This window comes from Capra hircus, chromosome 7, assembly GCF_001704415.2.
Source record: "Capra hircus breed San Clemente chromosome 7, ASM170441v1, whole genome shotgun sequence".
NCBI lineage: Eukaryota > Metazoa > Chordata > Mammalia > Artiodactyla > Bovidae > Capra > Capra hircus.
Genome location: NC_030814.1, coordinates 55,138,918 through 55,163,569, shown reverse-complemented (window position 1 = coordinate 55,163,569; position 24,652 = coordinate 55,138,918). Strand labels below are relative to the sequence as shown.

The 24,652-nt window shown below is 39.4% G+C and overlaps 1 protein-coding gene across 1 annotated transcript in view; it reads left to right on the top strand.

Moving 5' to 3' along the window:
- Positions 1-24,652, top strand: part of KCTD16 (potassium channel tetramerization domain containing 16) — a 309,039-nt gene that overhangs the window by 40,381 nt on the left and 244,006 nt on the right. The window lies entirely within an intron of this gene.

Sequence of the window (24,652 nt, the reverse complement as noted above, 5' to 3'; positions counted from 1 at the left end):
TACAGCCTTGATGTACTCCCTTTCCTATTTGGAACCAGTCTGTTGTTTCATGTCCAGTTCTAACTGTTGCTTCCTGACCTGCATATTGGTTTCTCAAGAGGCAGGTCAGGTGGTCTGGTATCCCCATCTCTTTCAGAATTCTCCACAGTTTATTGTGATCCACATAGTCAAAGGCTATGAAATATTCAATGAAGCAGAAATAGATGTTTTTCTGGAACTCTCTTGCTTTTTCGATGATCCAGCGAATGTTGGCAATTTGATCTCTGGTTCCTCTACTTTTCTAAAACCAGCTTGACCATCTGGAAGTTCATGGTTCATGTATTGCTGAAGCCTGTCTTGGAGAATTTTGAGCATTGCTTTATTAGTGTGTGAGATGAGTGCTATTGTGCAGTAGCTTGAGTATTCTGTGGCATTGCCTTTCTTTGGGATTGCAGTGAAAACTGACCTTTTCCAGTCCTGTGGCCACTGCTGAGTTTTCCCAATTTGCTGACATATTGAGTGCAGCATTTTTACAGCATCATCTTTCTAAGATTTGAGATAGCTCAACTGGAATTCCATCACCTCCACTAACTTTGTTCTTAGTGATATTTCCTAAGGCACACTTGAGTTCACATTCCAGGATGTCTGGCTCAGGTGAATGTGATTGATCACAGCATCGTGATTATCTGGGTCGTGAAGATCTTTTTTGTACAGTTCTGTGTATTCTTGCCACCTCCTCTTAATATCTTCTGCTTTTGTTAGGTCCATACCATTTCTGTCCTTTATTGAGCCCATCTTTGCAGAAAATGTTACCTTGGTATCTCTAATTTTCTTAAAGAGATGTCTAGTCTCTCCTATTCTATTGTTTTCCTCTATTTCTTTGCATTGATCGCTGAGGAAGCCGTTCTTATCTTTCCTTGCTATTCTTTGGAACTCTGCATTCAAATGGGTATATCTTTCCTTTTCTCCTTTGCTTTTCACTTCTCTTTTCTCAGTTATTTGTAAGGCCTCCCCAGACAGCCATTTTGCTTTTTTGCATTTCTTTTTCTTGGGGATGGTCTTGATTCCTGTCTCCTGTACAAAGTTACAGACCTCCATCCATAGTTCATCAGCCACTCTGTCTATCAGTTCTAATCCTGTAAATCTATTTCTCACTTCCACTGTATAATCATAAAGGATTTGATTTAGGTCATACCTGAATGGTCTAGTGTTTCTCCCCACTTTCTTCAGTTTAAGTCTGGATTTGGCAATAAGGAGTTCATGATCTGAGCCACAGTCAGCTCCCAGTCTTGTTTTTGCTGACTGTATTGAGCTTCTCCATCTTTGGCTGCAAAGAATATAGTCAATCTGATTTTGGTGTTGACCATCTGGTGATGTCCATGTGTAGAGTGTTTTTGGAAGAGGGTGTTTGCTCTGACCAGTGTGTTCTCTTGGCAGAAGTTTATTAGCCTTTGCCCTGCTTCATTCTGCACTCCCAGGCCAGATTTGCCTGTTACCCCAGGTGTTTACTGACTTCCTACTTTTGCATTCCAGTGCCCTGTAATGAAAAGGACATATTTTTTGGGTGTTAGTTCTAGAAGGTCCTGTACATCTTCATAGAACCATTCAACTTCAGCTTCTTCAGCATTGCTGGTCAGGGCATACACTTGGATTACAGTTCTTAGCAGGTGTTTTGTGTAGAAAGTAATGAGCATTTACCCACAACACAATTTTATTATAATTATAATTATTATTATTGAATAAATGCAAACCATAGGCGATTATATACTTCCTACATCTGAAAACACGCTTGCCAACTTCCCAACTAATGTGCCACTCTTGCCACATCTTTTTAATTCTACATGGATCTTAAATCTCACCAGACATTGTAGGAATTTTATACAGTCAATATTTATTAATAAACCAATGGTGGTAGTAGTTTAGTTGCTAAGTCATGTCTGACTCCTTGCGAGCCCATGGACTGTAGCCAGCCAGGGTCCTATGTCCATAGGATTCTCCAGGCAAGAACACTGGAGTGGCTAGCCATTCCCCTCTCCAGGGGTCGTCCTGACCCAGGGATCAAGCCTAGGTCTCCTGCACTGCAGAGAGATTCTTTGCCAACTTAGCTACCAGGGAAGCCCTAATAAACAAATACTGACACATTATCATTTACTGAAGTTCATAATTTATTCAGATTCCTTTAGTTTTTACCTAATGTCTTTTTTTCTGTTCTAGAATTCCATCCAAGATACCATGTTACATATAGTTTTCTTATTTCCTGAGATTCATCTTGGCTGATGTTTTTGTAATGGTTAGACTGGGGTTGTGGGCTCTTGGAAGGAAAACCACAGAAGTAAAATGCTATTTTTATCATGTCATATCACAGGTTTATACTATCTCGTTGACATCACTTTTACTGTTGACCTTAATCCTTTGAATTAGTGGTTGTCAAGTTTCTTTCCTGTAAGTTTACTCTCTTGCTGTCTCTTTTTTAGTTTTTCCGCACTATACTCCTTGGAGAGAAGTCCTATGCCCACTCACACTTAAGGAGTGGAGTTATATTCCTCCTCAAGGGCACAATATCTACTTAAATTATTTGGGATTCTTCTGCATGGGAGCTTTTTCTCTTTTTTCTCATTCATTTCTTTATTCAGTTATTTATTTATGTTGTGGACATTTACTTTATATTTTGAGTTACAATGCAACTTTGTATTAAAACTTTGTTACTCAGGTTGTTTTGGCTTTGGTCCTTCGGAACTCTTTCAGTGACTCCCATATTCCTTTGATATAAGTCCATCTTTGTCAGTATTTTGTTTTCGTGGGGTTTTTAAATTTTTTTTTTTATTTTGGAGCACTTCATTATTTCTGTTACTATAAGATCCTCCAGGTTTATTTTGATTATTTCCTACCCTAGTCCTGGGATCAACCATTTCCCTGGTGAGCCGTGGTTTCTTTTATTGAATAATGGTATTAGAAATCAAAATCAGGTTGCTGGTGAACTCATCACTTCTGAAGTGACATACTTCTAGTTTCTCTTATCTGACATAGTGAGGGCATAAATGTGTGTTTACCAATCATGTAAATGTGTGTGTGTATTCAGTTTCTCTATCATGTCTGATTATATGTGACCCAACGGACTGTAGCCTCTCAGGCTCCTCTGTCCATGGAATTTTCCAAGCAAGAATACTGGAGTGGGTTGCCATTTCCTCTTCCAAGGAATCTTCCCAGCCCAGGGATGGAACACACATCTCCTGCTTCTCCTGCATTGCGGGCAGATTCTTTACCACTGAGCCACACCAGGGAAGCCCAGCCATGTATATATACATAGCTATATCTATCTACCTACCTACCTACCTACCTACCTATCTACCTATTATACAGATAATACAACTCTCTGCATCTGTAGTAAGCTATATAGGAGTTCTTGCTTCTTCCCCTTGTTTTTCCGTAATCACCCTCCACTCCGCAACAGGGAGAAACTTGTTCCTGCTTTTTGCTATCCATTTACCTAGTTGCTCAATTCCAATATGCATGTATAGCAGTTTCAGAGTTGGTAACCTGTACCCTGTGGGGTGCAACTTTACCAACCAGAAGACAGTGCTTATGTACAATTTCTTTTGCATTTAGTTTTATGGAGTCCATATATTTCCAGCATTACTTAGGTCAGCATCTTTTCCGTGTGTCCTCTTCATGTGAGATTATTTCATACATTTGCAATATGATCAGATTGTTTTGGTTCCCACCTCTCCTTTAATGCATTTATTTTTCACATGTTTATTCTGGATGTTTTCTTTTGACCTATGTTCTAGTTTACTAACTTGCTCTTCAGCTGAATTTATTGTACTATCAAAAACCTTCATTGGGTTCTTAATTTTGATTATTATAATTTTCAATTACTTATTTTTCTATTGATTATTTTTAATAGTTTCCAGTTCCTGTCAAAATTCCTAATTATGTCTATCAATTTTTTGAACATATAGTCTGTATCTCATAACTTTATTACTTGGATCTCACGTGAGTTTATTTATATTGTCTGTTTTTTTCCTCTTGGTTTGTTATCATTTTTTATTTCTTCTTCTGCCTGGTTGATTTTTTTTTTATTAATTGAATTCCCGCTTGATTTCAGTACTGTGCTGAATATGGGGAATTTCAGAGCAAATATGTATATTAATACAATCTTTGTCCCTGAGGCATGTACAGTCTTGTAAGGGAGATACAAATTAAAGAATCAAACCAATCAGTGTGAAGTCATAACTGTGATAGATACTTTCAAGGAGAGGACTGTGTTTCTATAGGAATATAAAATAAGAGGATAGAAGATTTGATCTCATCATAGAGGTTAGGGAAAACATCCTCAAGAAGTGACAGTTGCTATGAGACTTAAGTATAGGGGTTGGCAAGATACATGGAGGAAATAAGAGTATTCCAGGCCAAAGGACTACCATCTGCAAAAGTTCTGAGGTGATAGGGAGAATCACATGTTCAAAGACCCTAAGGAAGTCTGGATGGTCTAGAAGGCAGAGGCAAGGAGGAAGTGGACCATCATATGGGATTGAGAGACATGCAAGGTTCAGACCTTGCAGTGCTTTGTGGCAATGTTGAGGATTCTGGTCTTCATGCCAAGGACAGTGAGGGGGCCTTTGAAGTGTTCAGAGAAATGATGTGATGATGAGGATGGTATATCCCAGAGATCAAACGATGTTTGGGCAGACGACCCTCATTGGGGTTCATATCAGCAAAAGTTGGGATTTCCCAGGTGTCACTAGTGGTAAAGAACTTGCCTGCCAAAGCAGGAGACATAAAAGACACAAGTTCAGTTCCTGGGCCAGGAAGATCCCTTGGAGGAGGGCATGGACACCCACTCCTGTATTCTTGCCTGGAGAATCCCATGGACAGAGGAGACTGGTGGGCTACAGTCCATGGGGTCACAAAGAGTTAGACACGACTGAAGCTACTTAGCATGCACACCTCTTTATTGGTCTTATCAAAGATTCTGACCATGCAAATCAGATTAAGTTGCTCTCCTAATTAAAACTATCCAATGGCTTCTCACTGCCTTTAGACTAAAATCTAAATTACTTTTTTAAAACTGAATCTCCAAGACCCATCCTATATGTATTGCCTGACCAACCTACCTCATGATACCCTCCTCTTCACTCATTATGTTCCTTCTGAAGGGGACTTATTTCTGTCTCTTGAATTTGCCAAAATTACTTCATTTTTAGGGATTGCAGTTGCTGTTCTCTTTTTTCTGGAGTTTTCTTTCCACTTTTTCTTTTATACTAGAGACTCTCTGATTTTTCCAATTGTCAACCATGTGTTATTGCCTCAAGTTCTTTTGTAATCATTATCATTTTATTTATAATACTTCTTATCCTCTGAAAGTGTTCATGTTTTTATTTACACATGAACTATTGTCATCCCACCCCCTACCCCACAAGGTATCTTATCTGATTAGTTTGTCACTATATTCCCAGCACCTAATACAACATCTGGCACATATTACGCAGTCAACTGAGAAAAAGGAGGAGATAGGGAGAAAAAAAACAATTCTCTCCTTTAATCAAATAAAAAATGTTTATTACATATTATCTTCACAGTGTGGCTACAGTTTTTCCCCCATTGATTAATATATATTATGTAGTAGACCTTACAAATAGTAAAGTATTTCTTGTGGGTTTTTGTACTAAGAATACAAATTCAATAAGTCAGGCCATATCTATTGTACATATGAAAATAAGTCTCGTAGGCACCAGATAACTTCCTGGAGTTTGCTCTGCTTTAAGTGACAGTCTGACCTGACCTTGAATCCTGTCCCTTGACTTTGTCTGCTGTTCTTCCCATGCTAGTTCTCTATGATACCATAGGGACTAATATTGTCACAAGAAGCAGAATATAACCGAATGGGTCAGATAAAATTAGAAGTGGTTTCAAATTTTGCTGACTCAAGTCTTTGCCCATTTTTAGAATCACACTCAGATTTATTAATATCTTCTGGCTCTGGTATGTTTAAATAACTTTCTTTAATTTACATACCTATTTCTTAGACTGACCACTGGCAGTGTAACTGAGGATACACCCAATCTCACTTAAAATCTACTCCTTTAAAAATTTTAAACTAATTATACAGTCTCTGGGGCTTTAGAATCTCTGAGAAGCCTGAATTAACAATGGGTTCCAATTGTTTACAAACTACGGTGCTTTTCACAGCATTCAGAGAGAGTGAGGGGATTGTGAGCCATTTCCACCTGGAGACATTTCCGGCACAGCCTTCTTTCTACTAGACTGTATACTTCTTGGAGCTAAGGTTAGGTTTACATCTGGGGGATAGTTCTGGCACAGCTGTGCAGAAGAGGAGTGCGTGGGCTCTTTCTGCAGTAACCTGCTGCCGTGCCAGTCTAGCCACGGCAACAGTGATGCACATTGAGCAGAGGCGGTGCTTCAGAGGGTAGGGGAAGTGCACTCCTCTCAGGGATTCTGTATCACTGAAGTCGCACAGTTGACATTTGCTCTGAAATCCTCTGCCTTTACTCCCTTCGCTTTTTTACTTGGTCTCTAGTTTGCTTTTCTTACTTCATTGTGCTTATAACTGTGTGTGTATTGGGGGGTAGGGCAGAGATGCAAAATCTTGCTTTAGTTCTAAGAAGCATATGGTTTAGTAGGAAGATATAGAGGGCCTCCCAGATGGCTGGGTGGTGAAGAATATGTCTGCCAATGTAGGAGACTCAGGAGATGTGGGTTCGATCCCTGGGTCAGGAAGATCCCCTGGAGAAGGAAATGGCAACCCCCTCCAGTATTCTTGCCTAAATCTCATGGACAGAGGAGCCTGGCAGGCTACAGTCCATAGAGTTGCAAAGAGTCAGATACAACTGAGTGACTGAGCATGCATGCAGGAAAATATAGAATTTAGTTTTAAACAACTATAATGGAAATTAAAATTTGGGATAGATGTAGCCTAGAATGTATGGTTAAAAACTTGCTTCTTAGAGTTAGGCAGACTTGGAGTTCAGTTTGAGACTCTATTATTGGGTTGTCCAAAAAGTTTGTTCAGGTTTTTCTGTACCATCTTAGGAAAAAAAAACCTTCTTGGCCAATGCAATACTTATAAGTTAGGTTGTTTTAGACAGAATACTTAGCCTTCCTAAGATTTGATTTTCTCATCTGGAAAATTGGAGTAACAATAACTATATGTGTCATTTCACACAATTTCATTCATGATACATTTATGTAAATGGACTAATACAGTTCTTGGCATGTAGTAACTGCTTGATAAATGTTAGCCTTTATCATTATTATATATCTGTATATAAATTTTAAATTGGTTTCAACTCCTTCTGCTCTTAGTGCATGACTGCATTTTGCATTAAGGAAATACCGTTAGTACAGCTGGAAAAAGGAAAAGTACAGGGTGTATGGGGAAGTGGCCAGTCTCAGTTTGGCCAGATTCTGTGATCTGTATAGTGAAGTCTTGAAATATAAGTGATGAATCAATGAGGGTCACTTAAGGTGAAGCTTGAAGAGTTTTGAGTGACAAATCTATATTTAAATCAACGTGTATGGGTAGGTAGTGAAGGACGGCATACTGTTTAAAAGGGAATTCTGGAGTCAAAGTACTCAGGTTCACCCCCAGCTCCACTGTTCACTGCTGCATGATGTTGGGCTAATTAATACACAATTTTTATCTGCCTCAGTTTCCTCATGGTTAAAAATGTTACTAATATCAAAGGCTTCTTGTGAACATGGTGAGATATTGCAAGTTCATTATTAGCTGAGAGCCTGGCAAAACACTAAATAAATGGTAGCTATTATTATTGTTAGTGTTATTTCACCTGAACTGAGTAGTTGGTTTGCAAGTAGCAGAAACAAAAGACAGCCCTTTTAGTGTTATTTTCTAACTAAAATGGGCTTGGTGATAAATTTTGAGTAAGACAGCCATGAAAAGTGGCATTTTAAACCTCTTCTCCAATTCCCAAAGTTTTGGGTTTTCTGCAGTAGTTTCCTGACCATTTAGTCAGTTTCTATGCAAAGTAGCATGTACATATGCAATTTACATATACCAACATGTCATTGGCAGCTTATAGTGTGTGAACTATCAATATAGTATAGGTAGTAAATCTATTTCTGAAAGTCGTGTGTATATTAGCTCTTGTAAAGTTGAAAATTTTAAGGAAAAAGAAGTTTATTCAGAAAAATGTTGTCATTAATCTATTTTTAAAATGTAAGAGATCATTGCCCACCCCACTTATCATCTTTCTAAATCCAAGTATCCATGTGCTGATTTATTTGGCTGGGCAAAGGCTGCATAAATATATTCTAGTAAATAGCATTATGGAGAGAGCTGCTGCTGCTGCTAAGCTGCTTCAGTCGTGTCTGACTCTGTGCAACCCCATAGACGGCAGCCTACCAGGCTCCCCCATCCCTGGGATTCCCTAGGCAAGAACACTGGAGTGGGTTGCCATTTCCTTCTCCTATGCATGAAAGTGAAAAGTGAAAGTGAAGTCACTCAGTCTTGTCCGACTCTTTGCGACCCCATGGACTGCAGCCTACCAGGCTCCTCTGTCCATGGGATTATCCAGGCAAGAGTACTGGAGTGGGGTGCCATCGCCTTCTCCGATGGAGAGAGCTACCAAAAGCCAAATCAGAGTTAATCTTGATTTTTTTCTTTTCTGTTTTCAGAAAATCTACAAGTATTTCAACCTGCTATTATTAATTTTCAGTGTGTCGGTTTTCCTTAGGTGCCAACATTGGACAGGTGGCCTAATGCTTTCTGTGAAAACTTAAAGTAGATGAATAATAAATAGGAATGTCACTTCCTTAGAAAAACTAAGAGAGCCAAGAGTTTTCACCTTTGATTAGTACAGGCTAGAGTGAAAATTGGCACCTGCAGTCTCACAGGTGAATTTTTTTCTCAGTGGGGTTCAACCAGATCACAAAGAATCAGTCTACTGAGTTTCTTGAATTTCAGTGTGATTATGAGGCTCATGTCAGAAACCTTAATGGAACATTTTGCTGGAAAAGACAAGCAAATAGATCATGCTACAGTAGGCAAGTTTCAGGGCAAAGGCTGAGTGTCAGAGAAGTTTCATCCATCTGGAACTGTCTCTAACTCAGTGATTACAGCATGGAGACTGCAGCCTAATGCAGGTTCTTTTTTTTTTTCTCATCTCCTTCTATCTTGTTTTTCTCTTCCCCCTTGCTCTTCCTCTTTTCCATCCTCACTAGGAGTTGATATCTCTACTATCAGGAACTCCTTTGGTCAATGACCACAGGGAACTCAGTAGGTAATTTCTATGGCCTGTTGTTTAAAGCCAGCCATGTCCAGAGCTATATCTAAGTCTCTTAATAGAGTAGAATTAATAGTATTGTAATCTAGATGTATCCATTTGGGAAGGGATCCCAGTTTCATCCAGGATATTGTATGCTTGAATATTCATGATCATCTTGCTGTGTCTCACACCAAACCCCCTTTCATTGTCATCCTTACCCCCAAGCTAGCATATCTTTTTCTCCTACCTCCCCACTTATAATTATTGCATATTTACATAGTATGTGATTATATATTACAGAAAGATACCCTATATATCAGTTCTCTTCTAGTTATGGAATATTGGAAGCTGGGTATCAGTAAACATTTTTTATTAATGTTTATAGCTATTTTCAAATAGCTATAAAAATAGCAAGAGTAGTGTAATGTACCCATTTCAGGGACTAGGATACTTCATGTGTTCGTGTGTTCTCATGAGCACCAGAATTGTGACTGGCACAGAACACGTACTGTATACAAGTTTCCTCATCAAGGTGATTGTATATTCATCAAATTTATTTCCTTTTTAAAAAATAGGGAAGAACTTTGTATAATTTCAGTACTTAGAACTCTTGATCCCTTTTTGAGGTGTTCACAAATGAACTTCTTGCCTCCATGTGGCTATAGAAAATAAAAGAATCTTTGTGTTTTTTTAAAGAGGATCATGTGGTCATATTTTTGTAGTTTTCTCAAGACCTTATAGTTGATTGGAGAGAAACTGATAACAGGCTTTCTCCTATCCTAAAAAAGTGTCCCTTATTACGAGTTGAGATGGTGGGTCTTTGAAGGTACTTAACCTTGAGAGAGTAAATACTTTTAAAAGAGAAGAAAATATACATCTACTGATACCAAATTAAATGCAAATAGAATCTGGAGGCTTGTTTTATACTTCAGTTCAGTCGCTCAGTCGTGTCCGACTCTTTGCGACCCCATGAATCGCAGCACGCCAGGCCTCCCTGTCCATCACCAACTCCCAGAGTTCACTCAGACTCATGTCCGTCGAGTCAGTGATGCCATCCAGCCATCTCATCCTCGGTCGTCCCCTTTTCCTCCTGCCCCCAATCCCTCCCAGCATCAGAGTCTTTTCCAATGAGTCAACTCTTCGCATGAGGTGGCTAAAGTACTGGAGCTTCAGCTTTAGCATCATTCCTTCCAAAGAAATCCCAGGGTTGATCTCCTTCAGAATGGACTGGTTGGATCTCCTTGCAATCCAAGGGACGCTCAAGAGTCTTCTCCAACACCACAGTTCAAAAGCATCAATTCTTCTGCACTCAGCCTTCTTCATAGTCCAACTTTCACATCCATACATGACCACAGGAAAAACCATAGCCTTGACTAGATGGACCTTAGTCATCAAAGTAATGTCTCTGCTTTTATATATGCTATCTAGGTTGGTCATAACTTTTCTTCCAAGGAGTAAGCGTCTTTTATACTTAGACCTTTAAAAACAATTGTTTCATATAAAAGTCCCTGTTTTAGTTTATCAGGGATTTAAAAAAGGACTGTTGTCAGACACATTTTTACTAAATCACCATTGATCCCACCTGGGACTTTGGGAAGAAGCAGGCAGTTGATTGTGGGCATCTCTAGGGTAACAACCTGTTGTCTATGGATCTGTGTATCTAAGGCCTGGGTAGGTCTCTGGACAAAACCAGTCTGGTTTGCAAATGCACATGCTAGCACTCACTACATTATCTGGAAAGTGCTTTCCTTAAGATAAAGTGGACAACCCAACCAGAACTCCTTCTTCCTTTTTGAATGTGTTGCTTCTTGCTCCAGCTAATTTCTGATGTTGAAGGAAGAAACCAAATCACCTTTGACTCTGGAAAAAATGTAGTTCCTGGAGCTCAGAGTGAGTTCATTTCTAGAAGCACTTCATCTTGCTTCAGCCAATCGAGTGACATGTAAGGTTATCAACATTTAGCAAAGAGGACAGCCTCAATCAATTACATGTTCTCTTTGGCAACACATACACTAAAACTTGAATTATATGGAGAAGGTTAGCATGGCACCTCACAAGGATTACATGCAGATTTGTGAAGTGTTCCATATTTGGGGGGCTTCAGATGGTAAAAAATCTGTCTGCAATATAGGAGACCCAGGTTTGATCCCTAGGTTGGGAAGAGCGCTTGAGAGGGGAATGGCTACCCACCACAGTATTCTTGCCTACAGAATTTCATGAACAGAGAAGCCTAGCAGGCTACAGTCCATGGGGTCACAAAGAGTCAGGTATAACTGAGGACTAACTCTTTCACTTTTCAAACCAATCATAGAATTTTGAGCAAATAAAAACCTTTGAGAATGTCTGACTCTCTTACAAATGACAAAGTGGAGATTTGGAGAAATTAAGTGGTTTAACTGAAGTCATACAGATAATTACTGGCAGAAGCATATTTCTAGAAGTAGGTTCCTGGCTCATTTATAATCACCCAGGGAGATAATAATACTGTATATGCCAGGCCTGTACTTCTTCCATCTTTTGCTTCCACAAATTGTACTGGGATGCTTTCAAATCTCCACTGGATAAAATGAGATTAAAGTTGCTATTGTCTGGGCTTAAATCCAGGCGTATCAGATCTAGATGCCCCCTTTCTCAAACTGTGTTCTTCACTGACCAAGAATTACCTGTGAGGACAGGTACAGCATCATATGTACAGAAGAAAAAAGTGCAGTGGTCATTCTTTGAAAGGATACAAACATCATATTTTCCATTCTCTTCCTACTATTTGGAATCAAAAACAAAGAAAGTCTTTGATTACTCTAAGTGCTGTAGTCTTGATCAGAACAGTTGACTTCTATGGACCTCTTTTATCTCCTTAAAAAAAAGTGATCAGGGAGATTGCAAAGTATTGTGCTAAGAGACAGATTGTCAGATTATCTGTTGGAGGTAAATATTTCTGGGGTTCTGCAAACAGGATCATCTATAAGTTAGTTTTTAGGAACAGAATATAAATTTACATCCATATGTTCATTATTACCTGTGTTACATTAGGAAGGACAGTATCAGGGAAGACAAGCAACTGTGATCTCCAAAAAGTTCCCAAGAGACCTTTTACTAGTGATGCTCTGTCTACCTGATTTCCCCTGGGGATAGACAGAAAGGAAGACCTTCTTAGCAACACTGCAAAAGCAACAAGAAGTCCTAAGAGGTTTAGTGGCCAAACTGGAAAGTTTTTGGTCTAAAGGAAAATCATAGTTTACTAGAATTTTAGGACTTTAATACTACTGCCTGTGAAGAATATGAGCCATCAATGGGATTATATATATTAGGTGAAACAGAAGCTCAGATAGTAAGTGGGATCAATCTTGTCCATAAAGAACTTGAGAAAGTGTTTATTGATAACTTAAAATCTCTAAGCTATTAACAATCTTTCTGAGTGGGGAGTAGTGAAAGATCAGAATATACAAGGTGAACACTGTGGCAAAAATTTTGCCTTTTTAAGCAATATGTGCATCATGCAAAATGCTGGGCTTGATGAAGCCCAAGCTGGAATCAAGATGATATCAGGAGAAATATCAATAACCTCAGATATGCAGATGACACCACCTTTTTGGCAGAAAGTGAAGAAGGACTAAAAAGCCTCATGATGAAAGTGAAAGGAGAGTGAAAAAAGTGCCTTAAAACTCAACATTCAGAAAACTAAGATCATGGCATCCAGTCCCATCACTTCATGGCAAATAGATGGGGAAACAATGGAAACAGTGAGACTACTTGGGTCCAAAATCACTGCAGATGGTGACTGCAGCCATGAAATTAAAAGATGCTTGCTCCTTGGAAGAAGCAAGCAATATGTAGACCATAATCACTAAGATTTTTTTATATTATTTCATTCTACTTTATATTTCATATATATATATATATATATATATATATATATATATATATATATATATATATATATCTACATCCCTCCCAAATATTTTTTAGAGGGCAGAAGTGTCTGCATTACTTACCCCAATGTCCCCCAAAGCACAATATTGAAATACTGAATTCAAGGAATTGTTTTTATTCTAAAACGCGACTGCCACCACCACCACAGTAGAGTAGCCTCGGTTTCAGATAATTGTAGGGGAAAGTTTTTATAAATGTTCACGAATCATAAAACTAATCATTTTTAATCTGCAAACTAGGACCAGTTCAACTGAAGGCTTCCATGGTTAGTGAATCACTAAGATAAACTATTTGTTTCAAGTTTGCAAATCCTAAAATTCTTTCAAGCAACCATTTCCCTTTTCTTCATCTCTTGGAGTAATTAACAGAAGTTTAGGCATAGCTTCTTGTTAGACTCTTGGAGGTCAGATTATCATGGTGCAGTATTTGAGACCATTAACTTCACCTAGGATGCCCCAATATCGTGTTATCAGTCCCAGAAAGCTGGAAGACCTAGACTGTTGCGAGGTATTTAGATCATCCATAACCGCATTTTCCTCTGGACTCTGTGTACTTCTCTCTTAATTCATTGAGCTAGACTTCAGTGTTTCAATTTCACCAACATTTATGCTATTTGAAACTATTTATTTTTTTACGTATCAAACATAGCATATTTTCTGTGTGTCAGAAGACTCATTCTTATTTCCTAGATGTAATAAAATGTGTTAAATCAAGACACAGTGGCCAATGACACGGGAAGAACAGCTGTGTGAATACAGTGTTCTAAGTGTTTATGCTTAGACCTTTATAAAGTATCTACATACTGTAGTTCCTGCCCTCAAAAAAACTTATAAATGAGCAGATAGGTGCTGTCATGGTTTGATCATAGGTATTTATCATGTTATTCAAGTGTTTGATGTATTTTTTAAATGACTAACTTGAATAACATGATAAATACCTATGATCAAACCATGACAACATTTTAATGTACCATAAAAGTGCATTTTATGGCAGAAAGTGAAGAAGAACTAAAGAGCCTCTTGATGAAAGTGAAAGAGGAGAGTGAAAAAGTTGGCTTAAAGCTCAACATTTAGAAACAAAGATCATGGCATCTGGTTCCATTACTTCATGGCAAATAGATGGGGAAACAGTGGAAACAGTGGCTGAGTTTATTTTTCTGGGCTCCAAAATCACTGTAGATGGTGAGTGCAACCATGAAATTAAAAGACGCTTACTCCTCGGAAGGAAAGTTATGACAAACCTAGACAGCCTGTTAAAAAGCAGAGATTTACTTTGCCAACAAAGGTCCATCTAGTCAGAGCTATGGTTCTTCCAGTGGTCAGGTATGGATGTAAGAGTTGAACTATTAAGAAACTGAGCACTGAAGAATTGATGCTTTTGAACTGTGGTGTTGGAGAAGACTCTTGAGAGTCCCTTGGACTATAAAGAGATCTCACCAGTCCATCCTAAAGGAGATTAGTCCTGGGTGTTCATTGGAAGGACTGATGCTGAAGCTGAAACTCCAATACTTTGGCCACGCGTAGAGCTGACTCATTGAAAAAGACCCTGATAGTGGGAAAGATTGAAGGCGGGAGGAAAAGGGGATGACAGAGGATGAGATGGCTGGATGGCATCACCGACTCAATGGACATGAGTTTGAGTGAACTCTGGGAGTTGATGATGGACAGGGAGGCCTGGAGTGCTGCAGTTCATGGGGTCACAAAGAGTTGAACATGACTGAGCGACTGAACTGAATTGAACTGAAAAGTGCATTTGTGAACAGAGGCTAACAGCTGTTTTGCTCAAGAACCTTTCATTCAGCTGGGAGCTTACAATATCTAGTGTGTTTAAAAGTATAACCAATGTATGCTGTGATTGAAATATTAGATAACACAAGAGATAATGCATGATTGTATACAGTTGCCATACAATTAAAATAGATCTTAAGTGCATTTGCACAAGTTCATAGGGGAAAGAAATCACAATTATTAAAAGTCCTTGTGTCCTTCAGTCACTGACATATACTTTTCTTTTGGCTGTGCCATGCTGCATCCAGGATCTTAGTTCCCCAACCAGGCATCGAACCCATGACCCTGAAGTTGAAACACTGACTCTTATCAACTGTACTGCCAAGGAAGTCACCTGACACAATTAATTCCCCTTTAATTCAAAGTGAGGGAAATAAGGAAACTAGTCCCGTTTCTTGGATACTTATTATTTCCCAACTTTCTACTCCTATATTATACATTTTTACACTTGGTCTCGATTCCTCTGTACAGCTCTATGAATTCAATGCTATTTTACCCATTTTAATGATGAAGGAGTAGAAGCAAGATTAGTCACTTACCCATATAGAGAGATGACTCTAAGTAAGCAGGGAAGCTGGGCTCAAATCCAAGGCTGTCTCAAAGTTCCACTCTTTACCACCCCACACTTCTAACTGAAGACTGTTGATGAGCTGTAGTAGGAGAAGGCAATGGCAACCCACTCCAGTACTCTTTCCGGGAAGGTCCCATGGATGGGGGAGCCTGGCAGGCTGCAGTCCATGGGGTGACTAGGAGTTGGACACGACTGAGTGACTTCACTTTCACTTTTCGCTTTCATGCATTGGAGAAGGAAATGGCAACCCACTCCAGTGTTCTTGCCTGGAGAATCCCAGGGACAGGGGAGCCTGGTGGACTGCCGTCTAGGGGGTCACACAGAGTCAGACATGACTGAAGTGACTTAGCAGCAGTAGGTTCTATGTATATCCTTTTGAGAACTGTCAATGGGTTAGCAGATTAGACATGAACATAGATGCTGCCTGATCAATCTCAAATTGAGATGATCTTCTAAACAAATGGTATGCCATTTCCTTTGTTATAGTCACTGCAGGATTTTGATGCTGTTTCTAAATGTAGGGGATTCTGAGACAATTTACAGAACCAATAGTTGGAGGCAAAAATTCACCCATTTGCAGGCTGCTCTATATACCCCAAACCTGGCTGTTGGCATTGTGCTCAGTTAAGGGACTGAAAAATGGGTGTTTTAATGTCTTTGAATTTATCCTTTAAATATTGCCTTCTTTTACAGAGAGAGAAAATATGTTTTCTTAGCATGTATGTTATAACATGCTTTGTACTCAGTGGCTGCTCTTTGATGTTGTCTGAGTAGATGATGGTGATGATACCCTGAGTTCCTTTCTTTCAGGTCAAGAAGATCAGGCTCTTTGCCAACCAAACAGGACAAATAGGTGTCCTACCAAAAGCTAGAGAAAAACCTGCAGTCATTACTTATTTTGAAATAACATTCGCTTATAATATCTTGGTGGCTCAGAAGGTTAAGCATCTGTCTACAATGTGGGAGACCCGGGTTCGATCCCTGGGTCAGGAAGATCCCCTGGAGAAGGAAATGGCAATCCACTCCAGTACTATTGCCTGGAAAATCCCATGGACAGAGGAGCATGGTAGGCTACAGCCCATGGGGTCGCAAAGAGTCAGACATGACTGAGTGACTTTACCTTACCTATAATATCTTACTCTTTGGGCTTTCCTGGTGGCTCAGTGGTAAAGAATCTGCCTGTCAATGCAGGAGACATACATTTGATCCCTGGCTCAGGAAATTCCCCTGGAAAAGGAAATGACAACCCACTCCAGTATCCTTGGCTAGGATATCCCATGGACAGAGAAACCTGGCGGGCTACAGTCCATGGGGTCACGAAGAGTCGGACATAACTGAGCAACTAAACAAGATCTTATTGTTTGTTTAGGATGCCTTGACCACAGGGATTTAGTGGTCCAACCATCTTCTGTTATGGCGACATGTTCAGTACTGTCTTGTCAAGGTGATGAATCTTAAGGTAGGGCAGGAGTTTACAAGTCAGTCCCTGGGGACTTTGCACTCCATCTTTCCCGTCCATATGAAGTGATTGGCATCTATTCAGACGAACAGTTCAAAGGCTAAGTAAACTTCGGTACACAAGGGGAAATATGAGCACCCAGTGGCCAGGGAGTAGATTTGGCCCCATTCCATATACATAGTTCATGTATCAGGAGATAAGAAATCCTGGCTACTAAGGTTGGGTGGAGGCAACCCCTGTGGCTCCATGTACAGTGTTCACACAACTGGAATCATAGATATGGTCCCGGATGCACCAGTGATCAGCTGGAGTGTGCTCTTGGATAGCATGCAGGGTTTGACCTGGAAAAATCTCATCTGTGCATTGCCTCTGAGCATTAAGAAGGTAAGTGAAAAAAAAAAAAAAATCTCAGAGATATGACGTATAGAGAAGGAACACCATTATCTGTAGCCTTATGAGGGAACAGTTTCCCCAGGACAAGTACCTGGATCCATTAAAAGGGGCAAGGAACTCAGTCCTCTTCCAGGGAGGGCAAGGTATAGAAGGCAGATAAGCCCTTCCTATTCCTGAGAGCAAGTAATACAATTGTTTATTGCCCACCTCCCACCCAAAGTAAACAAAGCTGTGAGATCAAGAAAAATGTAAGAAAGCTATGCACTGACATGGGCTCAACACAAATATGTATTTGGTGTGGCATGTTGAAAAAGTGGTTGCCCTATTTTTTTTTAAGGCTTAGCTTTTGCCTTGACAGTTTCACAATTAAAGCCTTATCTTTGAGTCTGTATTTACCTTGCTGAAAGAGATCATTATCCTCAGAAAATGTTCTATCCTATTAGTATTATTTCTGAAGTATCTATTAATACTATTTTTATGAACGGATATAATTAACTCAGAGACTGACAACTTTCTTTGAAATTCTCTTTTCTATTTCCTAAGCATACTCTCATCTCTGACTGTACCTTGTAAACATCTGTCAGAGAAATGACCTCATTTGGGTCCCAATCAGCTCAGCCACAAAGACTGTCACATTTAAGACCTGATATCACTGATGTAGGGTAAAAATGAACAAACTAAAAAAAGCATTGTAAAGGTAAAACCTCCCAGGCAAATCAGCCCCTACCCAAAGATTCCCTTTACACAAAGCTGGGATTTTAGGAGAGAAATGTTGAAGGAAAATAATTATTAGAATAATAACTTATACGGGTGATTAAAACACTTGATGTCTTGAAAGCAGGGGGTTTTCTTAGAAGAAGATTAACTTGAAAAATGAATGTGCCAGAGGCTCCCTTTAAGTGTCCTTAAGCCTGCCTTCTCCCTCTCTGCTTCTGAGAAAGGGTCAAATTTTACCCAACATATTACCTTATCCTTTGTACCTCTTCGCAGAAATTCTTTCATCCAGAGGTTTCAAAGTGTTTTACAAATGTAAATTAACAAGCCTCATCACTTCTCTCTATAGAGATGGTTCATTTTAAGTAACACAGAAACTTACCTAAATGACTTACTCAAGGTCACCTGAGAAGTCCTCTGTGTAATCTGAAAATGGATATTCAAAGTGTGAAAAATACCTCCCAGCCTCTCTGCAGATACAGACGCATTGCATCCCTTGGCAAGTACCATCGAAGGGATGAATAACCTTCTTTAATCTTTACAGGGAGGCTTCTTCTAGTTGGCCTTTTCTCAGCCTCACAAAGAACCCACATACCTGGAAACACAGACTTTAGCTCTCTTCTTTCCTAGCTCACTCAAAGCTGAGTGAGGACAGAACATGACTATTTTTTACAATCTTAATGAATTATTTTGATTCAATAATTGACCATGTTTTCTTTCATGCCCCCAAACCTGTATATTAATCCAGACAACAAATATTTATTAGTTATTTTTTTTCCACTCACTGTGCAAGACCCCAAAACACACTACAGTCATGCTCCTCCCTTCATGAGAAAGACAGGAAACGGATACACTGAGTCAGTCCTGGGTAGATGATAAACATCGTGAGCTAGGTGAGGTGGGTGGGAATGGATAGATCAGGGAAGACTTCTGTACGTGAGTGACATGTGACCTGAGACCTGGAGCATGAGAATGAGTTAGACTTTCAAAGTCCAGGAGGAAGAGTGCTCCAGGCAGAGGAAACAGCCAAAGTAAAGCCCAGAGCTCCAGTGGGAAAAAATTTGGCATATGGAAAAGACGGCCAAAGCTTAGTGAGCTAGATTGAGACTAGCAGGAAATATGGTTGTAGAGGAAGGGCAGAGTTTGTGGGTCCTGGGAAGCAATGTGGATTTTATTCTGAGAACCACATCAAACTATGAAAGGTTTTAAGCATGGTGTTAACATGATCTGATTCATGTTTTAGAACTAGTGAATTTTGGAGAATATCCTTCCTCAGCAAACATTTTTATCTATCTTTACATAAGATTCACCAGGCAGGGCAGGTTTTTCTCATGCCTTACACCCACTGAAAGAATATGAGTAGGAAATTGTATGTGTTCTTCTTTAATCCTTACCACACCACTTCCCTAAATACTCAGGAATTCAACGTAAAACATTGTTTTATAAAGCAAAGACCTACCTCCTCCTGTGCAGCTGATTCATCCAGTTTTTTCATCCCTGATTAGCTAGTCTTCTTGCCCTTTACACGGAGGAAACTGCAGTGTTCCTTGATTTATCTGTCATCCGACATGGCACAGACCTCATCACTTTGTATTGCTATTAAGTGTCCCTTTGCCCAGATTTTCTGTTTGTGAGTTCTTTGAGGGCTGCAAACTATCTTACTCACAGTTATATCTTCAGTTGTCATCACAGAGGAAGGTCCAGAGTAGGTGCTCAAAAAATGACGAGCAGACAAATGAGCAACCATGGATTGCCGCAAATCAGGACACGGTGGTGTATAAAAGGCAATGTGACTGATGATTATGCTGGGGCAACAGTGGGCTGGACACCCACTGAACTGGAATGTGTGGTCATCTTGATAATCATTGTAAAGAATTATGAGAAAAATTGTAAATTCTCTGATTCTGGAGGTCTTTTAGAAGGCACTGTTCATTTGCCCAAACTGATTTAGACCAATGGTTCTCAAAGCATGGGAGACATAATAGTGCAGGAAATGCCTATAGGTGGCAAGGGAATCAAGATTAATATTGATTCACACTGTCATAATTCCATTTTCAAATTAGATTAATTTCAATTTCATGGGTTTTGTTAAAATTCGTGTATGACCTTTAGCATATATATATATATGGGCTTCCCTGGTAGCTCAGATGATAAAGCATCTACCTACAATGCAGGAGAACTGGGTTCGATCCCTGGGTTGGAAAGATCCCCGGGAGAAGGAAATGGCAACCCACTCCAGTATTCTTGCCTGGAGAATTTCATGTTCCCAGGAGCCTGGTGGGCTACAGCCCATGGGGTGGTGAAGAGTTGGACATGACTGAGCGACTTCACTCACTCACTCACTCACTCACTCATATATATATAATTAAATCTTATATATTTTACTTCAAAAGATTTGTTTTAAAAGGAAGTTTTATATCCCAACTGTACCTGGTAAATGATCATAATTTGCCATGAAGGAAGACAGAAATAAATATAACTAACATAATATTAAATTCCAGCCAAATATCATTTTCTATTCAAAGGGTCTGATCCTGAGATTTGTTCACTTTTCATCAAAAAAAAAAAAAAGGAAGATCAGCAGAGGTTTGAAGGAGCCAAAGATAAGCTAGAGCTTAATGGAGAGTTTCTCTTTTAAATTATTAGAAATGGTAAAGTTCCCATATATTCTATTACTATTTGTTATGTAGAAATTCTAAAGTAAAATTGAAAGGTCATATATACATACATAAATGAAATTAATTTAAAAATTAATGATTTAGAAAAAATATGTACATATACTATTTATTTTTATACTCTTCTTCTCATTATAAGAATTGTGCATGCTTATTGTTAGACTATGATCCTGGAAAACACTTATAACATAAAGCTGAAAATTAAAAACAGATGATCACCATCTAAGAAAAATGCATTTAATACATGAGTTTTTTTAATAAATATTCTGATTTATTCTTTTATAAATATTCTGACTCTCAAAATGTTCATACATGTGTAAATCTAAATTTACATAAGAAAAAAGGGTTATGGTTTCATTTATTAAAAACAATAATAGAATTACTTTAAATATGAAACCTTTCCTTTTAATTTGCTCAGGAATTCTCTAGCAGTCCAGGAGTTAGGCGCTCTCACTGCTGTGACCCTGGGTTCCGTTGCTGTGGCCTGAGAACCAGGATCCCACAAGTCATGCCACCACTGCTGCTGCTGCTAAGTCGCTCCAGTCATGTACGACTTTGTGCAGCCCCAGAGACGGCAGCCCACCAGGCTCCCCCGTCCCTGGGATTCTCCAGGCAAGAACACTGGAGTGGGTTGCCATTTCCTTCTCCAGTGCATGAAAGTGAAAATTGAAAGTGAAGTCGCTCAGTTGTGTCTGACTCTTCGCGACCCCATGGACTGCAGCCTACCAGGCTCCTCTGTCCATGGGATTTTCCAGGCAAGAGTACTGGAGTGGGGTGCCATCGCCTTCTCCACACAAGCCATGAAGCACAGCCAAAAAAAAGTTTAATTTGCTCAAAATTTATATTCATTTAATATTGAAGACCATACTTAAGAAGTAACTTAAGACACATCTTTACTAAATACAATTTCATAGTATTTCGGTCAGTTATAGTGAGATGAATGAATTTTCCTTCTGGAAACTGTGTATTTAAAACCCCACTTTTCTTACTTGCCAGAGACGTACAATTTCTGGCTCTTTACAGACTTACCTTCCTACTGTGGAGGAAAAGCATAGCAGATTGAATTGTGCTCTAATTTTCAGTGAGAGGATATAGCTTTGAATCTATTGCCATAGCAAACCAAGGGGTGTAGGGAGATAATTATCTACTTATAAGAATGGTATAGGTGTGGGAAATGTCTATTTATATTTTTTGCCAAAGCAGAACATCAGCACTGTGCAGTGTTACTACCTTAACCACAGGCAGGCTAGATGGTTTATAAAAACAGCAACAACAGCAAGTAGAACAATAACCATCCACACCAATATGATAACCTGCTGTTCCACTGATAACAGCTACTGTTCCTCTCCCTCCCTAAAGAGTTCTCTATTCGGACAGAGAATGGCTCTACCACCATTTGATTTCAATGTTATGGTGTGAGATTGGGATTACATGATCTTGTTATAGCACTTGGTCAGGAAATAATGCAATTAAGAAGATAACTCTTAATCTTGGAACAACCTCCTGTCCATTCCCACCAGCTCCACTCAACTTTAGTATAAATACTAATATATTTTTAGTCTCCATGAAGACTAGGAATCCATGAAGTTGTTTGCCTGTGCTGAAAACACTTGTTGGTTCCTAGAAGGCTCTTCAACAGTGTTGAATGAGCTATCATCATAATAGCTGCTGCTGCTGCTAAGTCACTTCAGTCATGTCCGACTCGGTGCAACCCCATAGACAGCAGCCCACTAGGCTCCCCCGTCCCTGGGATTCTCCAGGCAGGAACACTGGAGTGGGTTGCCATTTCCTTCTCCAATGCATGAAAATGAAAAGTGAAAGTGAAGTTGCTCAGTTGTGTCCAACTCTGTGACTCCATGGACTGAAGCTTCCTGTCTTTCACTGTCTCCCAGAGTTTGCTCAAACTTGTCCATTGAGGTGGTGATGCTAGCCAACTATCTCATACTCTGTTGCCTCCTTCTCCTCCTTCCCTCAATCTTTCCCAACATCAGGTTCTTTTCCAATAAGTTGGCTCTTTACATCCAGTAGCCAAGATGTATCAGGTGCTGTGATTTATTGTAATAATTCCAGTTTTCACAAAGACTCTAAACTGTATCTGTATTGTCACACTGAAGAAACAAGTTCAGGAGTGTTAAGTTCATACAGGGATGGGAGTAGAAATTAAAGTTATCATAGATTTGTCTGATGCCAATATTTCAAGTATTTCTCTTACAGAATGGAAAAGAGTTATATGGCCTCAAAAAGGGCTTTATATATGAAAAAGAAAACTCCAGTTGTGCAGATTCAGATTTTTTTTGTATGGCCTGATAATAGTGACATTAAAAAAATCCATATATTAATATGTTTCTGAGACTGTGAAACAGATTTTTTTTAATGAGTTGTCTCTAAAGGGTTGGGAGGAACTTTGGTGACTGATAGACATTATTAACACATTTAGGCTCTATTTAGAAAACAACGGTATATGTATATGCGTCCATTGTTTTAATCTTCATTTTCCCACTGTCTAATCATGCTTCAGGCTTCTCTGGTGGCTCAGCTGATAAAGAATCTGCCTGCCAATGCAGGAGACTTTGGTCCCATCCCTAGGTCAGGAAGACCCCATGGACAAGGAAATGGCAACTCACTCCAGTATTCTTGCCTAGAAATCTTCATGGACAGAAGAGTCTGGTGGGTTACAGTTCATGGGGTCACAAAAGAGTTGGACATGACTTAGCAACTAAATAACAACAGCAATCTCTCTTCAGCAGTCTCGCAGACTGGGTGAGGTGGCAGAGGGGACACGGGCTTGGAGGGACATCCTGGCTGGATGCCTTTTTCCTATCTTTTGCTTTTCTTTGGTGGCTGGGCTGCCTTTTGAGGCAAATGGGCAGCCATAGCCATAGAGACCCCAGAATATCTGCAGAAGGAAACAGAGGGTGGCACCAAAACGGGCCTGCAGGGGACGAGGACATCAAAAAGATTTGTTCACCAGAGTTTGCAGTTTCCTGCAGCTTTATAAATAATTCACTTGGGTAATATTTTATCAAAAACTGTACAATCACCTCAAACTGTACAAAATTGCCAAAAACTGTACAATCGCCCGAGACTCTAATGGGCTTAAAAAAAATCTTAATAAAAGAACATCAAGGCTTTGACCTGACACCCTTCCCCATCTCAGTATTTTTTTTTTTTCCCTCTTGGGGAAAACAATCTGTAACACAAAAATGAATTTATTGTAATTGCCCACCTAGTGTGTAAAATTTCAGCTTCACTGTCATGCTTAACAGGTATTGTGCACAAAGCTCAAGCCCAGCTGAGCACTCAAGATTTCTAGTTGCTGTTTCTTTTAATAGCCAGCAGTTGGATGCTCTGCTCATCTCTGGGAAGAAGTCATTGAATCAGTTCTTTACGTAACCTCTTTGCTGACTTATATTCCCTGTCCTACAACAAAGATATTTTAGTCCATCTGCTCCTTATTAAGTGTGAATTTCCCCCATAGCATTTTCACCCACTGATTTGTGTTTCTTGGTGTACATACTTTGTGTGTACTCATCATAAAATCTATTTTTCTGGTCACAAGGTGAGCCCTGCAAGAAAATAAGGATGATTCATGAAACTCCTCATCACTCCCAAGAAGAGATTCTAAGCATTTGCCAAAGATGGTGGGTTCTCAAAGAAGGATAAGGTTGACTTAGTGGTAAAAGTTGTGAGCTCTGGTCAGATGGCCTGGTTTGAATTTAAGCTACAGCGCATATGGGCTGTGTGACACTAAATACCTTCTTCAAGTCTGTATCCCAATTTTCTTGCTTATTAGTTGTAGCTAATTGTTGCTGGGTAAGAAGGCAGGTGGTGGTTTAGTCACTAAGTCATATTCGATTCTTGCAACCTGAGGAGTATAGCCCTCCAGGCTGCTCTGTCCA